The sequence below is a fragment of the Dama dama genome, chromosome 5 (assembly GCF_033118175.1).
Source record: "Dama dama isolate Ldn47 chromosome 5, ASM3311817v1, whole genome shotgun sequence".
Taxonomy (NCBI): Eukaryota; Metazoa; Chordata; class Mammalia; order Artiodactyla; family Cervidae; genus Dama; species Dama dama.
This window is the reverse complement of record NC_083685.1, coordinates 39999785-40016292: the sequence shown is the minus strand read 5'-3', so window position 1 is coordinate 40016292 and position 16508 is coordinate 39999785.

Genomic DNA, 16508 nt, shown 5'->3' with positions numbered 1-16508 from the left:
AAGTTTTCAGCTATTATCTCCTCGAGTATTTTCTCATGGCCTTTCTTTTTGTCTTCTTCTTCTGGAACTCCTATGATTCGAATGTTGGGGTGTTTCACAGTGTCCCAGAGGTCCCTGAGGTTGTCCTCATTTCTTTTGATGCTTTTTTTCTTTTTTCCTCTCTGCTTCATTTATTTCCACCATTTTATCTTCTACCTCACTTATCCTATCTTCTGCCTCCGTTATTCTACTCTTGGTTCCCTCCAAAGTGTTTTTCATCTCATTCATTGCATTATTCATTTGTAATTGACTCTTTTTTATTTCTTCTAGGTCTTTATTAAACAGTTCTTGAATCTTTTCAATCTTTGTTTCCAGGCTATTTATCTGTAACTCCATTTTGTTTTCAAGATTTTGGATCATTTTTATTATCATTATTCTAAATTCTTTTTCAGGTAGATTCCCTATCTCCTCCTCTTTTGTTTGACTTGGTGGGCATTTTTCATGTTCCTTTACCCGTTGGGTATTTCTTTGCCTTTTCATCTTGTTTAGATTGCTGTATCTGGACTGGGCTTTCTGTATTCTGGAGGTCTGTGGTTCCTTTTTATTGTGGAGGATTAACCCAGTGGGTGGGGTTAGATTTCCTGGTTAGGGAAGCTTGCGTCAGTGTTCTGGTGCATGGAACTTGATTTCTTCTCTTTGGAGAGCAATGGAGTGCCCAGTAATGAGTTTTGAGATGGGCCTATATGTTAGGTGTGACCTTGGGCAGCCTGTATGTTGATGTTCAGGGCTATGTTCCTGCATTGCTGGAGAATTTGCGTGGTATGTCTTGCTCTAAAACTTATTGGCTCTTGGGTGGTGGTTGGTTTCAGTGTAGGTATGGAGGCTTTTGGACAGTCACTTATTACTTAAAGTTCCTTGTAGTCAGGAGTTTTCTGGTGTTCTCAGGTTTTGGGCTTAAGTCTCCTGCCTCTGGATTTCAGTTTTATTCTTCCTGTAGTCTCAGGACTTCTCCAACTATACAGCCCTGATAAGAAAACTTCTAGGTTAATGGCTAAAAGATTCTCCCCCATGAGGGACACCCAGAGAGGTTCACAGAGTTACATGAAGAAGAGTAGAGGGAGGAGGGAGATAGAGATGAGCAGGAGGAGAAAAAGGGGGACTCAAGAGGAGAGAGACAGATCTACGCAGCTGTCTGTTCCCAGAGAGTTCTCCGTAGCCCAGTCACCTACAAAGATTCACAGAATTGGATTGGGAAGAGAAGGGGAAAGGAGGAAATAGAGGTGTTCTGAGGTGAAAACAGAGAGTCAAGATTGGGAGAGAATAATCTTCGGTTTAAAAATAGGGCTTCTCTTTTTTTTTTTTTTGTAAGGTTATAGTGTATTGAAAATGAAAATTAAGTAGTAGTAGAGGAGTACTAGAGGACTTTAAAAGAAATAAGAGAAAAAGAAAAATAGAAAATAGAAGAGAAAAAGGAAAGAAAAAAAAGAAAAAAGAAAAAAAAAGAAAGAAAGAAAAAAAAATTTTTTTTTCCCCCCCTAATTAAAAAATCGTAAAAGTCTATGGAAATGAAAGTTAAGGAAGTAATGGGGGAGTAATAGGGGATTTCAAAGGAAAGTAAAAGAGAAAAAATAAAAAATAAAAAAAAGAAAAAAAAAAGAGAAAAAAGTAAAATTATATCTAGGAATTTCTCTGGAGCTGTTGCGGTCAGTTTGGGTTCGGCTCAGTTTCAGATAGCTCCTCGTTCCAGCTTACGCTTCTCGATGTCTACAGGCCCCTTCCGGTGTAGTCAGTGTTTTCTAGAGGGATTTTAATCTGTTGCACCAGTCCCTTCTGAAGCGGTTCCCTTTGTTTATTTGGCTTCTGTTTGCCAGTCTCTTCAGAGCCTCATTTCCACCCTGACACAGGCGGGCGGAGGTGGACTCTTATTCAGGTAGCTAGTTCCGTCGCTCTGCGGGGAGGGGCTTGCGCTGCCGGGAGGGGTTGTCGCTGTGGTGACGGGCTTGCGCCGCGGGGACAGGCTGGCGCTGCCGGGAGGGGCTGACGCTGCTTTCTCCGTCTGCGCTGCTCAGGCCCCCGGCTGTTCTATATGGAGCGCGCCCCGCGCTGCGCGAGGTTCCAGCCCTCGGGTGTTCCACAAAAGCGCGGAAGGAAAAGCTGCACCTGCTCTCTGTGCCTTCCCCGTCAGAGCGGTCCAGGCAGCCAGGGGCTTGGTGGGCGCACTCTCCCCAGGTGTGGCGCGCCCCGTCCCTTCTGCGGACCCAGTCTCAGTTTCTGCTGGCGCCAGTCGGGTGCGCGCGCCTTCTGCCCTCCGCGTCCCCAGCCCCAGTCCCGGCCCGCGCCGGTCGGGTGCCTGCACCCTGTGTCTCGCCGCGACCTTCCCCTCCCCACTGCCTCCTGCCTCCGGCGGGGCTGGGCCGGTCCGCAGCCTGCGAGCTCCTCTCTGGACCCTCTCGGTCTCTTTGTTCTGCGAACGGCCGGCAGTGTGTTCGGGCCAGTTAATTTTCTCTCTCTCTTTTGGTCTCCCACAGTTCTAGTTGGCAACTCACAGACGCTCCCTCCGATTGTCCTCAGGGCACTCAGGCCCGGACCCTACCCCAAGCAATGCCGCCTAAGACTTCCCGGGACGGATCTCCATCCTTAGCTCTTTTGTCTCACTTTTTATCTTTTATATTTTGTCCTACCTCCTTTTGAAGACAATGGGCTGCTTTTCTGGGCGCCTGATGACCTCAGCTAGCGATCAGAAGTTGTTTTGTGAAGTTTGCTCTGCGTTCAGTTATTCTTTTGATGAATTTGTAGGAGAGAAAGTGGTCTCCCCGTCCTACTCCTCCGCCATCTTGGCTCCTCCCCCCTTACATGTAATTCTTTCAGTTTTTTGTTTACTTGGAAATTTTCATTAATAAAATATTATAAACTGTTACCTCGAGGCTGAGAAGAAACAAGGGTATGTACCATTACAAATTTTATTAAACATTTATTGAAGGTCCAAGTCAGAACAATAAAAGGCCAGAAAAAAACATAATGAATGTGACTGTAAGGATGAAATATATTTTCTACTATTCAGAGACAACATGATTGTTTCTTGGAAGAATCTAATAGGATCTATATATAAAATATAAAAATTGATAATTGTCAATAAAAATTGACAATTGGAAGAACTAATATTGTTAAAATGACTATACTACCCAAGATAATCTCCAGATCCAAAGCAATCCCAATCAGATTTTCAGTATCATTTTTTGCAGATCTAAAGCAAAACATCTTAAAATTTGTATGGAAACCCAAAAGATCCCCAATAGCCAAAGCAGTCTGGAGGAGGAAAAACACAGTTAGAATAATCATACTCCCTGACTTCAGACTATACTATAAAGCTCCAGTAATCAAAGTCTTATGCTACCAGCACAAAGACAGGCTTATGGGTCAACAGAAAAGAAAACCCACTAATAAACCCACACCACTATGGTCTACACAAAAGTGGCAAGAATATAAAATGGAGATAAGACAGTCTCTTCAATACGTGATGCTAAAAAAACTGGATAACTGCATGAAATTAGAACACTCTCTAATCTTATACAAAAAATAAACTCAAAATGGATTAAAGATGTAAACATAAAACCTGATACTATAAAACTCTTAGAGGACAATATAGACAGACCACTAGGACATAAATTGCAGAAATATCTTGAATCCACATCCTAGAGTAATGAAAATAAAAACAAACAGATGGGACCTAATTGAACTTAAAAGCTTTTGCACAGCAAAGGAAACCATAAACAAAACGAAGCCATCCCACAAAATGAGAGAAAATATTCCCGAATGTTGAGACCAACAAGAGATTAATCTTCAAAATGTATAAACAGCTCATGCAGCTTAATATCAAAAAACTTCACAACCAGCCCAATCAAAAAATGGGCAGAATATCTAAATAGACATTTCTCCAAAGAAGATATGTGTCACTTGCTCAGTCATGTCCAAATCTTTGTGACCCCTTAGACTATAGCCTGCCAGGCTCTTCTGTCCAAGGCATTCTCCAGGCAAGAATACTCGAGTGGGTTGCCATGACCTTCTCCACGGGATCTTCCTGAAAGAAGACATATAGATTGCCAAAAAGCACATGAAAAGATGCTCAACACTGCTTCTCATTAGAGAAATGCAAATCAAAACTACAATGAGGTTTCACCTCACACTTGTCAGAATAGCTGTCATCAGAAAGTCTGCAAACAGTAAGTGCTGGAAAGGTTTGGGGAGAAAAAAGGGAACGCTTTTACACTGCGGGGAGGTAAATTGGTACAACCACTTTGGAGAACAATATGAGGGTTTCTTAAAAACTAAAAACAGAGCTAACATATAATCCAGCAATATCATTCTTGGGCATATATCTGGGAAAACTAAACTTCAAAAAGATATATTCACCCGAATGTTCACTGCAGCACTCTTTACAATAGCCAATGCATGGAAACAACCTAAATGTCCATCAACAGAGGAATGGATAAAAAAGATGTGGTACATATGTAATGAAATATTACTCAGCTATAAAAAGAATGAAATAATGTAATTTCCACAACATGGATGGATCTAGAGATTATCATATTAAGTGAAGTAAGTCAGACAGTAAAAGACAAATATCATTATATCACTTATATTTGGAATCTAAACAATGATTTTTTAATACAAATGAATTTATTTACAAAATAGAAACAGATTCATAGACTTAGAAAACTTATGGTTACCAAATGGAAAAGGTTGGGGTAGGGATAAATTAGGAGGTTGGGATTAACATATACACACTACTATATATAAAATTGATAATCAATAAGCACCTACTGATTAGCACAGGGAATGCTTCTCAGTACTCTGTAAAAACCTATATGGCAAAAGAATTGGAAAAATAGATACATATACAACTAAATCACTTTGCTATACACCTGAAAGTAAGACATTTTAAATCAAATGCTCCAAAATAAAAAAAATAATTCATTAAAAAAGATGCACAGTGAAAGTGATATAACCAGCAAAATTCTCTTAACTTCGAGTTCTCTTAACTTCATTAATTATATAATTAACTCCTAAAATTTAAGGGGAGAGAGAGAGATGGAAAAAAAAGAAAGACAGAAAATCACAACTATGGAAACAAAGAAAAATAATATATACTAATTTCCCATTAATAAGTTTAAATGTCTGGTAGAAATGGGCTGTTTTCTAGGAAAAAAAAAAAAAAGTCGTAAAGGGCAATATCATAAAGAATAAAAATTAGACTATTTCAGAAAATTTTGAAAGAGAAAACACGTCACAAATTGAGAAAACATATGACAGGAACCGTGGCTGTTTGTTTTTGTAACTTTTTGAGTAAACTAATCATGCTTTGTAAATAGTCAATTTATTCAATAATATTTCTTCAGCATTTATTATAAACAAGACAGTCTTCAAAACGTAGGAATGAAGTGATGAACAGGTTTTACATGATCCCCTCTATTGTGAAGCTCATGGTAGAGTGCTATAAAGGAATAATAATTAAATCAGTGTCTAAATACCTACAAGTTAAGTGCTGAGGAGGGAAGTATCAGAGTACTGGCTGTCACTGTACAGAACTAAAAAGTTCCAATAATGTGACCGAATTAAAAAGACCCAATATTGAGTTTATATCTAAAGGATGTGTAAACGTTAACTAGACAAGAAGGGAGAATAGAACTATTTCCAAGAAGATGAAACCATGTATGCAATTTCCTTAAGAAGGAGCTGAGCAACATGGGAAATGTACTCTGAAAAAGATGATGCTGGCTGTAGTGGAAATGCCAAAGGAGAAAAGCATGAGAAAAAAGATTCTAATAAACCAGGCAGGAGGTCATTACAATAGCCATTGTAAGAAACGATGAATACTTTAGCCTGGGGTGACAAAGGGTCAAACAGGACTAAGCGACTAACACTTTCACTTTACTTAAGCACAGACATTCAGATAGATAAATTATTTGAAGAGTCAAGATGATACTTGATGATGGATTCACTGTGCAAGAGTACGTGGAAGAATATGTTAAGAATATTGCCTAGGATTCTAGTTTCTCATCCTTATGCTGAATAGGTGGTGGAGACCTTCCGCATGATTCAGAACTCTGGAAAGGACCAGGTTTAAGGAGAAGGAGTAGAATAGCAGACGGTGACCATAACTTGCCTTTGACATATGCAATTTAGACATTTTAAATAAGCAGCAAGGTAATATTCATTAAAAATCTGGCATATCTGCAACATTATATTGACTGAAATAACCACAAAGAAGGGTTTGAAATGTGCAAGAATTTGCTGTGGGGGCATTATCAATTACTTAATTCTAAATCAAATTAATACTTCCATACGAGCAAAATTAAATAGTCTAGAAAAGACTAAAATGAAAAATACCATGTCTGGCCTCATTTGTCCCTATCCTGGGTGACACTTCTCTAGGCAATCAGTTTTAGCTCCAATTTTGTTTTTGAGGTGGTGGGGTAGTAATGCAGTATTTTCTTCAATTTCTTTCAAGTTATCAAGTAGTAGTATTTTTAAAGTTTTGTTTTCCGAATTACTTCTGTTTCCTCTGAAGTAATGTTTTTGGTAACTGTTGTTAAATGTCATCTCTAAGCTTTTCACAAAAGTTTAGTTTGCATTTTTGACCTTTATATTTAAAATAATGCAACATAAAAGCTAATGGTTAACTATTTCTATGGGTTAAGTTTCTTGACTGATAGTCTTCATTTTAAAGAAAATGGAAACTGAATCTTGCACATTTAGCTCAAAAAAGCAAAATACAGATATATTGATTGGTACATCAAATCCATGTTAGAAATCCTAGTTTTCCCCAGAAAATCTGTGATCCTTTTTTGTGGGGAGTAGTTCTGGGGAGTTGATACTTGTTGCTGGTTAAGACTGATGGTGGAATTTGGTGTGGGTAGTGAAAAGTGTCAACTGTTCCATTTACAAAACTTAAACTAATCCCTATGCTTTCAGACCCATTAATTCAATTCAACCATCCAACACATTTAATATTTCTGAGTCAAATGTCACTCAGGGAAAAAAGAAATGAAGACCTTTTCCAGAGCTGTTGTCCAGAGCTTTGCCTGGACAGATTGTTGGTCTCTTCTCCTTCCTAATTTTGGTTTCCTGAGAACCTTATCACACCTCCATTCTCTTTCTATATGTTTTCTATTTTTATCTATATTAATGGAAAAAAAATATTTTTCAGCAGTTGAGTCATTCAATTCTTTCCCTGGTTGTGTTTAATTTACATAATTATCATTTTTATTCATTTCTGTCACTTGAGTTCCATATGAAAGAAGAGATAATATATATGCTGTTTTGAATCATACACATTAATGCTATATTTACTGATGTTGTTATTGTTCAGTCACTCAGTTGTGTCTGACCCTTTGCAATTCCATTGACTGTAGCATGCCAGGCTTCCCTGTCCTTCACCATTCCCCAGAGCTTGCTCAAACTCATGTCCATTGCGTTGGTGATGCCATCCAAATATATAATCCTCTGTCATCCCCTTCTCCTGCCTTCAGTCTTTCCCCGCATCAGGGTCTTTTCCAATGAGTCAGTTCTTTGCATCAGGTGGCCGAGTATTGGAGCTTCAGCATCAGTCATTCCAATGAATGTTCAGGACTGATCTCCTTTAGGATTGTGGTTGGATCTCCTTGCAGTCCTAGGGACTCTCAAGAGTCTTCTCCAACACCACAGTTCAGAAGCATCAATTCTTCAACGTTCAACCTTCTTCATGGTCCAACTCTCACATCCATACATGACGACTGCAAAAACCATACCTTTGACTATATGGACATTTGTCGGCAAAATGATATATCTGCTTTTTAATATGCTGTCTAGGTTTGTCACAGCATTTCTTCCAAGGAGCAAGCATCTTTTCATTTCATGGCTGCAGTCACCATCTGCAGTGATTTTGGAGTCCAAGAAAAGGAAGTCTGTTACTGTTTCCTTTGTTTCCCCATCTATTTACCATTAAGTGATGGGAATGGATGCCATGATCTTAGTTTTGTGAATGCTGAGTTTTCACTATTTTCAAAAAGTGTTAATTATAATAAAGTTATTGCAGCTCAGACAATAAAGCTTTAATTTTGTAGGCAGAAATTCTCAAAGTGTAGAACAAAAAATAGTTCATATGGGAATAATCTAGGAATCTTATGTATCTATGTAATTCTTGATCCTTAGCCTGGCAGATAGTAGGCACTCAACACATACTTATTGAACAAATATATGGAAATTTTATTTTGAAAATATGTTTTTAAAAATCTTTTATGTCATAATGCACTCTCTTCCCTTAATTAAATCTTATAACATTTGAGAAATCTGGAGCTGTTTAACAGAGGTAATTCCAGTAATATACCTAAATAAGGAGCAAGACTTATGGTTGAAATGTACTTATAGTTGATGGAAGAACATTTTTCAAAATTCTTCCATCAACTATAAGTACAGAGCAAAATTTTACAAAAGATATTTCCAATAAAGAAAAACTGTGGGATTATGCAAAAGAGACTTTTCCATTAAATGGAATCAGGAGAAGCTTAAAATTAAAGTTTCCATTTAACAAGAACAATGTAACTGAAGACATGGTTTTAAAAATCCATTAAGTCACTTTGGAAAAAGGCAGTAAACACAGCTTCTGGAGACAAGAGAATTCCATTTGGCAATCTGCATCATTAGTAATTGTATTTCCATTAAATTACTTACACTTATATCCTGTTCTACATCCTTTTTTACAAAATATGATTTACACAAAATTATTCTGCTTTACTCCTAAGCATATACTTGAAAGATTTGCTGCAAAGATGAATTCTCTTACCTATAGCAATTTACATGGAAGAATAAGTCATTTATGTCAGCATCACTTAACATGCACTTTATTTTTTCATTAGGAACTTTAAAAAATCAGAAAATAATGGGGATATTGTCAACAAACATTGCACTATTCTTATTTATACAAATGGCAAGATATGTTATTGATATATTCCCGTTTCTTTTCTTTTTTTAGTGATGAGAAGAACTGAGGATTCTTACAGGAAGTTAGCATCTCATACGTGACATTTCAAATCAGGTCACCTGGACTATTGTTGTTCAGTCGCTAAGTCGTGTCCAACTCTGTGACCCCGTGGACTGTAGCATGTGAGACTCCTCTGTCCTTTACTATCTCTCAGAGTTAGCTCAAATTCATGTCCATTGAGTTGGTGATGCTATCTAAACACCTTGTCCTCTGCCGCCATCTAGGAGCATTTTCTTTTCACATAAATCAGAATCTTGATTTGTGTAAATAATTTCACAACTCACAAACGACTTTCAATAACACTAAGGATACTTAAACTTGTCCACATTTAATGATAAAATTTTGTAAAGTGGTAAATGTTTTAAACGTGTGTCGCTTTGCCTGTAGTCAGAGTGAAATTTCCCAAAATATATTATTTATGTATATTTCTTACTATAAAACACACTTTCAGATGGTAAAAGTCCTAAAGGTTTATTTAATAGTCAGTTTTTTTGCAAATGAAAAATCATTTTCCAAAGTTGTATTTCTGGCACTTGAGTGTCAGTTCTATGTGAAATAAGAGCCCACTATGTTGATTTGGCAAAAGATTAAGATATTAATGGTGGGGCATCATAATACAGCTTTGAAATTTCATGAGGGACAACACAGGGTGATTATTTTCATTCACAACCTGAGCAGTGTATGGGTATTAACTATAAAAATAATTATTTTATTTAGACCTAGATCATCTTTTCCCATGCAGTAAGACCATGAGCAAGGAAAATAAACCACAAATGGTAAGCATTAGATTTTAAACACAAATAAGAACCTAATGCAATATTCAACTAATATTGAGTGTGGTCAAATACTTACACATATTTAAAAAAAAATTCTGTCAGGGAATGAAATAATTCTCCTACAGTCTAAAGTTTATTATTTCTTCCCATTTTCAGTTAAACCTCACATTTATTCCATAATATTACTATTGATATATATCTAATTTAAGGGCAAATAAAGTCAATGTCTATGGTTCCCATGCCCTTTGAAATAAGATAGTCATTTTATTTATGTAATAGTATTTTTTGCAAAGTAATGTTGTAATGGGAGATAACTTATATCTTAAAGGATATTGAACATCATATGTGAATAGTGTTTGCATATATCAAAAAGTTATTTTCTATTGATGAGATGATGATATTTTATCAGTAGTCATGGAAACTATATTCTTCATTACTATAAACATGTGCTTAATCACTCAGTCTTGTCCGACTCTTTGCAACCAAATAGGCTGTAGCCCAGCAGGCTCCTCTGTCCATGGGGATTCTCCAAGCAAGAATACTGGAGTGGGTTGCCATGCCCTCTTCCGGGGGATCTTCCCAACCCAGGGAATGAACCTAGTTCTCCCGCATTGCAGGTGGATTCTTTACCATCTGAACCTCCAGAGAAGCCCTAATTCCTTCTGTATGCTTTATTCAGTCCAAATATAATTACTAAGATCAAGGAATTGGCTCAGTGACCAATACGGAATAAGTGACACAATTTCTCATACTGCCATTTATGGCCCTAAAATTTATTAATTTACTTAAAAAATAGAAGAGTGATAAGAGTTGGGTTTCCCAGAAATATCACTACAATGAAACACACAAAAATATAGATAGTATTACTCATTATCTTATCCTGCAGTATTAGTTTCTGACAAGTACTCAGTAATTTTCCAGTATAAATTTAGCCTTCACAGAATTTTGGATATTTGATTACACTCAAGAAAAGCAACTAAATACCAAGATCTTTTCTATATTGAGCCAAATATAAGAAGTACACATGTAAGAAATACAAATATGAGATATACTGTGTATATCTTATTAGGTCTCTACCTTCATTACCGATACTATATCGATCATTTACAGAATTGAAATTATCAGGTGCTATATATTTAATTTAAACATATAGAATGGCCAGTAAAAAGGGAATGAGTAAGCTGAAGGAATCTAGGAAGTGTTCTTGAACAAGTAGTCTGACCATGAAAGAGAAAACAAATGGATAACATTATGGATATTAAGATATCATTTATTCTTTGGAACTGTATAAGTTATTATTATCCCTATTTAAGGATAGAGAAAATGAGGCACAGAGAGGTTAAGTAATTTGTATCAAATAACATGGATAGTGTTTGTCTTAGTCAATATGGTTGCTATAATAAACTACCATAAACTGGGTAGTTTATAAAAACCAGAAATTTATTTCTCACAGTTCTGGTATACTGAGAAGTCCAAGATCAGAGAATCCACAGATTAAGTCAGTGTCTGGTGAGGTGTCTGCATCCTGGTTCATAGATAGCTGTATTCTTGCTTTTTCTTCATATGGTGGAAAGTCCCAAGGGAGCTCTTTGGGGTATCTTTTATATAAGGGCATCAATCCCATTCATAAGGGCTTCACCCTCATGACTTAATCACCTCCCATAAGCCCCACTTGTAATACCATCACACTGTCAGTAGGATTTCAACATATAAATTTTGGAGGTATATGAACATTTAGTTCATAACAATATTGAAATGTTCTAACCTAGCACTATAGTTTTAACCTATACTGTCTCTCAAGCAGTTAGAGTTTTAGTAAGCCCATCTCATAGCCCACAACCTATATGGTATACCCCATGAGTAAGAGAGACATGCATGGTCTTTATAAGCATCATTTTTCAATCCCACACACAAGTGGTATCATACAGTATTTATCTTTTCTGACTTCAGTTAGCCTAATCCCCTCCAAGTACATCCACGTTGCTGCAAATGGCAAAATTTCAATCTTTTTTATGGCTGAGTAATATTCCATTGGCTATGTGTTTGTGTGTGTGTATCACATCTTCTTTATGCATTGATCTGTTGATGGACACTTAGATTGCTTCCATATCTTGGCAATCATATATAATGCTAATATAAACACTGGTGGAGAAGGAAATGGCAACCCACTTCAGTATTCTTGCCTAGAGAATCCCATGGACAGAGGAGCCTGGTGGGCTGCCATTTATGGGGTCGCAGAGAGTCAGCCACGACTGAAGCGACTTAGCAGCAGCAGCAGCATGAACACTGAGCATGCATTTTTTCAAATTAGTGTTTTTGGGGTTTTTTGGACATATATCTAGAAGTAGAATTGCTGGGTCAAATGGTAATTCTATTTTTCGGGTTTTTTTCCTCATTTATTTTTATTATTTGGAGGCTAATTACTTTACAATATTGTAGTGGTTTTTGCCATACATTGACATGAATTGACCATGGATTTATGCAAACTAGTACAGCCACTATGGAGAACAGTGTGGAGATTCCTTAAAAAACTGGAAATAGAACTGCCATATGACCCAGCAATCCCACTCCTGGGCATACACACCAAGGAAACCAGAACTGAAAGAGACACGTGCACCCCAGTGTTCATCGCAGCACTGTTTATAATAGCCAGGACGTGGAAGCAACCTAGATGCCCATCAGCAGATGAATGGATAAGAAAGCTGTGGTACATATACAGAATGGAATATTACTCAGCCATTAAAAAGAATTCATTTGAATCAGTTCTAAGGAGATGGATGAAACTGGAGACCATTATTTTTAGTTTTTTGAGAAATGCCCGTACTATTTTCCGTAGTGGCTGCACCAATTTACATTCCCCCCAACAAAGTACAATGGTTCCCTTTTCTCCACATTGCCAACTTTTGTTACTTGTGTTTTTTGACAATAGCCATTCTCATGGAAGTGAGGTGGTAGCTCAGTGTGGTTTTGATTTACATTTCCCTGATAATGAGTGATACTGAGCATCTTTACAAGTTCCTGTTAGCCACCTACATGTCCTGTTTGCAAAAATGTCCATTCAGTTCTTCTGCCTATTTTATAATCAAGTTTTTGGGTTTTTTTGATGTTAAGTTGCATGAGTTGTTTATACAGGTTGGATAGTAACCCCTTATCAGTCATATCATTTGCAAATATTTTCTCCCACTCAGTGGAACTAATGAGTATATCAAAAGGAAGCAGACTCACAGATACAGAGACCAAACTAGTGGTTACCAATGGTGAGAGGAAGGGAGAGGGGACATTATAGGGGTAGGAGATTGGGAGGTACAAACTATTAGGTATAAAATAAGCTACAGGCATATATGTACAACATGAGTAAAATAGTCAACATTTTACAAAAATTATAAATGGAGTACAACCTTTAAAATTGTGAATCACTGTATAGTACACTTGTAGTTTATATATTACACATCAACTATAAGAGTGTGTCTGACTCTTTGCGACCCCATGGACTGTACTCCACCAGCCTCCACTGTCCATGGAATTTTCCAGGCAAGGATATGGGAGTGGGTAGCCAGTCCCTTCTCCAGGGATCTTCCCAATCCAGGGACCCAACCTGGTTCTCCCCATTGCAGGCAGGTTCTTTACCATCTGAGCCACCAGGGAAGTCCATACATCAACTATACGTCAATAAAAAAGAATCATATTTTCTTATGTGTGTCCGAGACATGTGTGTGTGTGTTAGAAAGCATTCCCAAATATAAGTTGGTGCAGACACTGGGAAAACAATATGGAGGTTCCTCAGAAAGCTAAAAAAAAACCCAGAATTAACATATGATCTACCAATCTCACCTAGGGGCATATATTTGGACAAAAGTGTAATTCATCAGGATATATGTACCACTATGTTCATAGAAGCACTAGTCATAATAGGCAAGATTTGGAAACAACAAAAATGCCCATTGACAAATGGATAAAGATGTGGTGTATATAGAGAATTGAATATTATTCAGCCATAAAAGAAAGAAAGAATTTCATTTGCAGCAACATGGATGGACCCAGAGATTGTCATACTGAGTGAAGTCAGAGAAAGATAGGTATCATATGGTATCACCTATATCACTTATTTGTGCAGAATCTAATGAAAAGGCTACAAATGAACTTCTCTAAAATAAAAAAAGAGAAAAACAGAGTTACAGATGAAGCAAATGAACTTATGGTTACCAGGGGAAAGGGGTGGTCAGGATAAATTAGAAGATTGGGACTGACATATACACATTACTGTATATAATATAGATAACTAATAAGGAGCTACTGTATAGCACATACTTAGTACTATGTAATAGCTTATTATGGGAAAATAATCTAAAAAAGAGTGGATATATGTAAATGTATAACTGATTCACTTGTCTTACAGCTGAAACTATCACTACCCTGTAAATCAACTGTATGCCAATAAAAAAAAAATTAAATGAACAAACACAACAAATCAGAAACAAACTCAGAAATACAGAGAACAAACTGGTGGTTACCAGAGGGAAGTGAGTAGGTGGGATGAGGGAAATAGGTGAGGGGAGTGAACAGGTATAAATTTGTTACAAAATAAATGAGTCATAGTTATAAAATGTACAGTGTGGGGAAAATAGTCAATAAGTATGTAATATCTTTGTATGGTAACATATCATAACTAGACTTACTAAGGTCATCCGTTTATAATGTATTAAAATATCAAATCACTATGTGATACTCCTGAAACTAATAAAAATAAGACAATTATATTTCAAAAAGAGATGTTGCCCAGTTAAACAATGGACTACTACTCAGCCATAAAAAGCCATTTGCAGCAACATGGATGCAACTAGAGAGCATCATATTAAGTGCATGCAGAAAAAGAAGAGACAAATACCATATGATAACACTTACATGTGGATATAAAGCCTGACACAAATGAAATTATCTATGAAAGGTGTTTGTCAAGGGGGAGTAGGAGGAGGGATAGAGTGGAAGGCTGTGGTTAACAGATGTCAGCTTTTATATATAAATTGGATAAACAAAGTCCTACTGCATAGCATAGAGAACTCTATTCAATATCCTATGATAAACCATAATAAAAATATAAAAAAGAATGTATATAGATGTACAACAGTCACTGTACTGTATACTAGTATTTAACCCAACATTGTCAATCAACTATATTAAAAGAAAAAAAAAAAAACAAAAACAGAAATTATCTCCAAGACCTCTGTCTTCTATTATACATTTAGTTGCCCAGAAATTATTCCATACAAACAGCTACCTTCAAGTGAGACAGCAAATGAAGTCTATTTGGCGAGATGATATGCCAAGTTTAAAACTATTAACTTGGTATATAAGAAATGCATACGGCATGATATTAGCAATCCGTACTACAATACTTGTATATACAGATGGTCAAGCATAAAATTCAGTATTGTTAAAATTGTGGGGTTTTTTTTAATCAAATGTCACTCAAGTTAGGAGAAATTATTTTATATATAATATGTGCCAGAGTTGACTTAACTTCACTTATTACAGTTTGAACTTTAAACTGACTGGTCACTGTGTGCATTAGAATGAATATCCAAAACTGATATACAAGTATCTACAATTTTTACCTGAAGAAATTGAGCACAGGGATGCTAAATACCTCTACAATGTTATATAGCTAGTACATAGGGAATTATAAAATCAAATTTAGATCTAGATGACTCTAGGGATTTGCCATTAAACATTATAATTTACAGCAGTATGGCAACAATAAAGAAATAAATAAGAAATGGTTTTGAGGGATCTGTGGATAAATCTGTTAAGCCAGAATAAAAATGTTATGGAAATTTCCTGTTTTCCAATATCACTACAAAATTATAGTTATTAAAGTATGGGACTTTCCTGGTGGTCGAGTGCTTGAGAATCCACCTGCCAATGTAGGGGTTTGACCCCTGGTTCAGGGAGATTCCACATCAGTTCAGTCATCCAGTCAGTCTGACTCTTTGCGACTCCATGGATCGCAGCACGCCAGGCTTCCCTGTCCATCACCAGCTCCCAAGGCTACTCAAACTCATGTCCATTGCGTCAATGATGCCATCTAACCATCTCATCCTCTGTCATCCCCTTCTCCTCCCACCTTCAATCTTTCGCAGCATCCGGGTCTTTTCCAGTGAGTTGGTTCTTCGCATCAGGTGGCCAAAGTATTGGAGTTTCAGCTTCAGTCCTGTCAATGAATATTCAGGACTGAGTTCCTTTAGGACTGACTGGTTGGATCTCCTTGCAGTCCTATCTCCAGAATCTCCTCCCACACTACACTTCAAAAACATCAATTCTTCCGCGCTCAGCTTTCTTTATAGTCCAACTCTCACATCCATACATGACTACTGGAAAAACCACAGCTTTGACTGTCAGACAGACCTTTGCTGGTAAAGTAATGTCTCTGCTTTTTAATATGCTGTTGAGGTTGGTCACAGCTTTTCTTCCAAGGATCAATCATCTTTTAATTTCATGGCTGCAGTCACCATCTGCAGTGATTTTGGAGCGCCCCCCCCTCCCCAAACATAAAGTCTGTCACTGTTTCCCCATCTATTTGCCATGAAGTGATGGAACCAGATGCCAGGATCTTAGTTTTCTGAATGTTGAGCTTTAAGCCAACTTTTTCACAATCCTCTTTCACTTTCATCGAGAGGCTCTTTAGTTCTCCTTCACTTTCTGCCATAAGGGTGGTGTCATCTGCATATCTGAGGTTA